This window comes from Gossypium hirsutum, chromosome A07 (genome assembly GCF_007990345.1).
Source record: "Gossypium hirsutum isolate 1008001.06 chromosome A07, Gossypium_hirsutum_v2.1, whole genome shotgun sequence".
Lineage (NCBI taxonomy): Eukaryota > Viridiplantae > Streptophyta > Magnoliopsida > Malvales > Malvaceae > Gossypium > Gossypium hirsutum.
In genome coordinates this window covers 31,479,074-31,486,092 of record NC_053430.1, presented here as the reverse complement: position 1 = coordinate 31,486,092, position 7,019 = coordinate 31,479,074, and the positions used below count along the sequence as shown (strand labels likewise).

The 7,019-nt window shown below is 32.7% G+C and overlaps 1 long non-coding RNA gene across 1 annotated transcript; it reads left to right on the top strand.

The window, feature by feature from the left end:
* Positions 1-1,062: 1,062 nt before the first annotated feature.
* On the top strand, positions 1,063-6,169 carry LOC121232341 (uncharacterized). Its single transcript, XR_005930723.1, has 3 exons — positions 1,063-1,848; positions 1,938-2,075; positions 2,166-6,169. It is a non-coding gene; the product is annotated as an uncharacterized lncRNA (long non-coding RNA).
* Positions 6,170-7,019: the final 850 nt, after the last annotated feature.

The window sequence follows — 7,019 nt, the reverse complement described above, 5'->3', positions numbered from 1 at the left end:
ATAATACAAAAAAATAGATTATTTACTAGAATAGTATGAGTTTTTTTTACCAAAATAATATGGGAGATGCATGAAAACCCCAAATTAACAAGGCAACTGACATTTTGGGGTTGAAATTAATCCATTTGATATGTTTGGAACGAACAAGAAACCTCAAAACCTCAAATCGATAGCCAAATACTGATTTGAGTAAATTATGGCACGTTATTTTTAGCAAATTGTCAAGGTGACTGATGATACGGGGAGGTGACTGATGATATGGGGATAGGTACATTATTAACTCTAACCACCACCCATCTCCATAAATGTTGATCCCCCTAACCCTATAAATACCTTCAATACCCCACTCCTAACCCCACATCACACCTTCATTATTTTCTAACCCCATCAAATTTCTCCCGAAACCTTTCCTCTCCTTCCCCAAACTCCTAAATCAATAGTCACCAAAATATTAAAAAAAGTCAAAACCATTTCCCCACAAAATATCTTAAACTTAAACTACTCTTTCAAACCCTAAAACCATTCAAAAAAAATTCATTCTTAATTTTACAATCCAAAAAAGTTAATTTTTGAAAAAAATACTTTTTAATTATAATTTATAATTAATTAGTTTGTTTTTTTAATTGTATTTGTAATTTTTTTTAGGTTTGGAATAATTGAATCATAAGATAAGTGTTTATACAATTGATATAATTTAAATTTAAATTAAAACCTATTGTTTTTATTAAATTATATGTTTATTTTTATTAAAAAATGTGAAGAAATTGTATGTTGTTTATAAATGTAATGATTATAGATATATATTAGTTTATAATGTAAAATTTATGTCATTATATGTTTAAATGAAAAAATATTGTTATAATTTTATTGGTTTAGTCATTAGTGAAAAATGAGAGTAAATAAATGAAATAAATATTATTATAAATTTATTATAGGTATATTGTAATTAGTGAAAAATGTAAGTACATATTAAAATAAATTTATTTGTATATAAATTTTCATATTTAATTTTTAAAGTTATATAAATTTTTGGTTTAGGGTTAAGGTTATAAATAATTATGATACAAAAAATATATATTGTTAAATTAAAATTGATTCTTAAATATTGAAGTAAATATTGTATGCAGCATGTTATTGAATTTGGTATTATGATATATATGTTTAGGGTTTATTGTTTGAAAAAGTTATTGCTAAAGTTTTTGGTTTGTGCAAAATGGATTTTGGATATGACAGTATTAATAGTGTCTCACATGTCTGGTGATCTAAAGAATGTGGTAAATTTAATTTAACAGTTATTTATAAGATTTTAAAAATAAATTTAAAATTTTTATTTAAATGTTAACTAAATAAATAGATAGGACGTTGATCACATTCCCGTAATTGGGGCTAGGCTCAAATTGATTTAGGTCTGATAGATGATCAAATCCATGAAGATTGCAATATTGTTGGATTCAGATATGTCTTAAACTTAAGTCCATGCACAATTTAACTGAAGTTAATTGTTGTATTGTTGGAACAGTGGTGACTGGAGATGCATACTTTTCATCTACTGTTAGGGGAGTGTGCTATCACTTTCCAAGATGTCGTAGTTATACTCGGCTTACCCATTGATGGGTTGGCTATAGCAGGGGATACTAAATTCGCCTTGACCAGTGTTTGTGATACTTACCTTGGAGCAAATCCTCCGAATGATAAAATCATTGGGTCGTTTATTATGCATACATGGTTGGATGAGTTCCCTAAAGTGTTATTGGAGGTTATGGTAGATATAGACATGCAGTATGCCGCTTAAGCATTAATACCAAAGCTTATTGGAGCCGTTTTCATCTACACAAATCTGGCAATCGGGTTAGTTTTCATTACCTGCTTTTACTACATGACCTATCTATTTTAAGAGGATATAGTTAGGGATTTGTTGTACTGGCATGATTATATAGGGAAATGTGCTTAGCCACGCATTCGTGTTATAAAGGATTGGGCTTCTATGTTATACTATTGCAGAGTTGGGCATATATTAGAATTCCTTTCATAATCCCATTGAATCGTATTGTCTACCAAGTCCCACTTGCGATATGGTTAGCATTGAATTATTTATATATATTTAAAATTTAAAATTTTGTATTTATGAATAAGTTGTGTTTAACATAGTTACAATGACGATGCAGTGATTGGATTTTTCCTAGGCGCAATAATCGAGGCAAAGAGTCGGCCGTATATAGAATGGAATTGGAATGTAATGCAATAGCTTCTACCCATTTGGACACATAGTCCACTGCTAGGAGAATATATTGATTCCCAAAAGAATTGGGAAATGGTCCCATAAAGTCAATGCCCTAAACATTAAAGATTTCCACTTCTAAGATCCTTGCTTATGGCATTTCATTCCATTTAGAGATACTCTCTTTTCGTTGACATCTATTTCATCTTTGTGCAAACTCGTAAGCATTTCTGTGCAAACACATAAGCATCACTGATCATAGCCGGTAAATAAAATCCAGACTGTAATACCTTCTGTGCAGTTCTTATTCCCTTAAAGTGGCCACCACATGAGGACGTGTAACATCTTATCAAAATGTCATCTATTTCTTCTTCAGCCACACATGGTCTGGTTAATTGATCAGTTTATTGTCAAGAGGCTTACAGTTGCTCCTATATATATTTCCTGGAGTCCTGCATAATTCTCTTTTTCTATTGCCATGATGCATTTGAAGAAAAAACTCCTCTGCCAAATAATTTAAAATATCAACATACCAAGGCACTTAATGGGTTATTTGCATTACCTAATACTGCTTTACTTGGAAAAACTGCTCATCGATGAACCTCTCATTTATCGCCAAGTCTATCTCTTCCTCTACTTCTATTTCTAGCCTCGAGAAATGATTTGTAACTTGGTTTCCATCCCTTTTTTGTCTAAAATCCAAGGTCAAATTCTTTAAATAGTAATGATTAGTGTAGATGTACACTCGATTCACCATTAGATAAGGTCAGAATTTTTTGCAAGCAAACACTACAGCTAACATCTCTTTCTCAATTGATGTGTAATTGAATTGGGCTAGGTTTAGTGTTTTGCTAACATAATGAATAGCATATAAGATGTTGTCTCTTTTGTGCCCTAGTAGTGCTCCAACAACATAGTTACTAGCATCATACATGATCACAAATGGTTCTGTTCAGTCTGGGTTTATTATAATGGGAGCTGAAATTAACTTTTGTTTTAGTACCTCAAAGGCCTGTGCACACTCTTCTTCAAATACGAAGGGTGTGTCCTTCTATAAGTGTTGAGTCAATGGCTTCGCAATCTGAGAGAAGTCTTTAATGAACCAACAATAAAAAGCCTACATGACCTAGGAAATTCTAAGACTCCACAAACTGTTGCTAAATGTGGCAGTTTCTCAATGACCTCCATCTTGGCCTTGTCCACTTCCAACCCATTTTTAGATATTTAATGCATCAAGATAATCCTCTCATTCACCATAAGGTGACATTTTTCCTAATTAAAGACCAAATTTGTGTCTTCACACCTTTCCAAAACCCTTTCTAAGTTGTTCAAACATTCTATAAATTAGTTCCCCAAATACTGAAAAATCATCCACAAAAACATCCAACCCATCTTCTCTCATGTCAGTGAAAATCACTGTCATACACCAAATGAAAGTGGCTAAGGCGTTACACAACCTGAATGGCATTCGTCTGAAAAGCATAAGTCCCAAATGGGCATGTAACATTTGTTTCTTCCTAATCATTTAGATGTACCAAAATTTGGTATATCCAGCGTACCTATCAAGGAAACATTAATATTCTTTTCCAATTAACATGTTTAACATCTAATCAATGAAATGAAGCAGGAAATGATCTTTTCTAGTTTCATCTTTCAGTTTTCGGTACTCAATACATACCCACCATCCTATCACCGTCTGCATTGGAATTAACTCATTCTTCTCATTTTCCACAATTGTTAAACCACTCTTCTTTGGAGCACACAGTATTGGACTAACTCATTCACTATTAGAGATGTCATAAAATATACCTATACCAAACCATTTCAAAATCTATTTTTTCACCACCTCTTTGATTGTTGGATTGAGTCTCTCTTATGCATCGACCGTTGGTTTCTTTCCTTCCTCTAACCGTATCGTATTTTAACATAATGTAGGACTTATCCCTTTTATATTAGCAATAGTCCATACAATACCTTTTCTATATATATATTTTTAAAACCTCCAACAAAACCCTTTCTCACTCTGCAGATAGATGTACGACGATGATCACGTGTAGAGTGTTGTCTTCGCCCAAATATCCATATTTCAAGTGTATAAGTAGCAATTTTAGTTTCAAAGTGGGTGGTTTAATGATCAATGGGACCATCTTTTCTGGTGAACTATTCAATGGGTCCAACGGTTTTTTACAATGCCTCCACCAATCTAATCGATAGATATGCTCGAAATCATTCTTGACGAGTTCCTAAATCAACTTGTTTCGAATCTTATCTTCCTCACTTGATGTGTAATCCTACCATCGTCGACCTATTCTTCCTCTCTATCAGGAGTGTCTTTAATCAATTCTTGCACCATTTATTCATTAATACCTATAACTTTTTCATCTACTTCCTCGTCGACTACCACTACTTCATTTACCAATTTTGATTGCTTGATTTTCTCCCAATTATGACCATTCTTACTCACGTTTTCTAGAAGAACGACAGAAAATGGGCTATTTTGATCTAGATACTACCCTCTACAATAATGTCAAGCTTCTCTCTATTGTACTAATCCAAGCCCCTATAAAGGTGTTGCAAGTGGATGGCTAGATCAATACCACCCCAAGTACTTTTGAAAGAATTGTTTTAAATTTGTCTCAAGATTGACCCAACATATCTATTGCACCTTGCTTAAATTCAAATAATTCCTCATAGGTGCCGAGAATTGTAGTCATAGGTATGGTTCTACACAGGAACAATTGCACAAATTCTTTCCAAGATGTGGTAGCATCAAGTGGTAATGCCTCTAACCATGCATTAGCTTGACGTTCAAGTGAAGAGGGGATTAACAATAATTTAATCACTTCATTTGAAACCTCGATATAAGCAACCGTGCTGCATAGATGTTCAAACCGTCTAAAAAATATCACAAGATCCAATCCTTCATTGTTGTCAAACTAAAAATTTGTTCAAACCCATGTTAATAGAGTCGAGTTAATCTCAAACTAGGGGTTGTTAATGACAAGTCTTACATTGTTAGGTTGAAACCATCTCGTATTGAGGGATATCTTTTCAAGGATTATTGTCATCTTATATTCAATTTTTCTATATAGCCTACTTGTATGTAATATTTAACAATATAACCTAATGCTGAAACCTCCCCGGAACGACACCAATAACTTGATCGTGCTTCGACATGTGTGCTCCAGGGATTTGTAAATCTTCAATTAAATATGATAGTAAGGTGCGTCATCTGCAAGTATAAAGGTCAAATTGTAATATAGTTCTGTTTTATAATGAAACACTTTAGAAGTATTCTGAGAATCATACCCAAAGGAGGTTTGATTAAATTAAATTGTAATTAACAAATTAATGGGGCTAAATAGTACTACCTTACTAATTATATTACAATGATCAATTAAATAAGATGAGATGAAAATCATAAAATAGAACAAAATAACAATTGAATTACAATCAAATAATAGAAACAGAAGATTAACCCACTTTAGTGTTTGTGACTAACTTTGGATCCAGGTTTTAATGATTTAATTAATAATTAACCTAATTAATAGCTTTCAACCTATAACTAGATTAACTAATCATCTTGATCTATTTGCCTTTCGACCTTATAGATTAAATCGGGCTAGATTAAGAGATGCTTAATAGACTATCCTTTTGGCCTCACCTACCTAAGTTACTTCCTAGGGTGGTCAATCCTAGGGTTTAAATTCACTTAACCTAGACCAACTAAATTGGGATAAACCCTAAACCCTTGGCCAATCACTTCCACTTTCACTCATTAATCTCCCTAAAGGTTTCAGTTCATGGCCATTCTAAATGCAATTTTCCCTAATTGGATTTTATACATTCAAAAAAAAGTAAGAGCAAAAAAGAGGGAAAAGAGAGATAGAAACATTGATGATTGGTTAAAGAACAATCTGTAACATCCTGAATTAGGACCTAGTCGGAATAGTGGTTTTGGGACAACAAGTCTGACGTTAAAATAATTATTTCATGATTATTATGAGGTCTAGGATATTAAAATAAGCATGTGTTAAAGTTTCATGAAGAAATTCTATGTGTACGGTGTCCAATTGGAAATTAGGGACCAAATTCAATAAATTACAAAACTTGGATTCTAGAAGCAATTTGTATGAAGTTGCTTTGAATATTTATTAGAGGTCCTTAAAGAGTAATTTTCCCAATTTCTAAGTTTTTGGACAAAAATGGACATGCATGGAAAATTTGGAAAGATTAGTAAGGAAGGGCATTTTGGTCATTTGGTTAATTAATGCAATAAAAAGGGAAAATCAAGCAAAAATTCACTCATTCTCTTCTCCATGTTGCCGAATTTGAAGGGGTCTCCATAGCTAGGGTTTTCCAACATTTCAAGCTTGATAGTAAGTGTTCCCTACCCCCATTTTTAATGTTCTTCGTATTTTTAAAACCCTCGTAACATGCTCTATCCATTTCTACCCATATTTCAAGCTAGGATTCATGTTAGAAATTTGAACCATGCATGAGATGATTGTTATTTGATGATTTATAGAGGATTATGGAAGTGGGATGTTGGATAAACATCTTTTTCTAGGTGATTTTTCACCAAAATAACAAAAAGGGACCTAATTGAAAAAGGCATGAAATGTGGGGTAGAAATGTGAAATGGAGAAAAATGTGGGCTAGTATAAGCTTATAATGCATTTTAATTGGCTTGGGTATCCAGGGAATTTCATGCATTTCATCATACAAGCCTAAGGATTAATTTGTAAAAAAAATGTGAAAGGTTAGGGGCAAAATGATCATTTTTCCCTAGGGTGAGTTT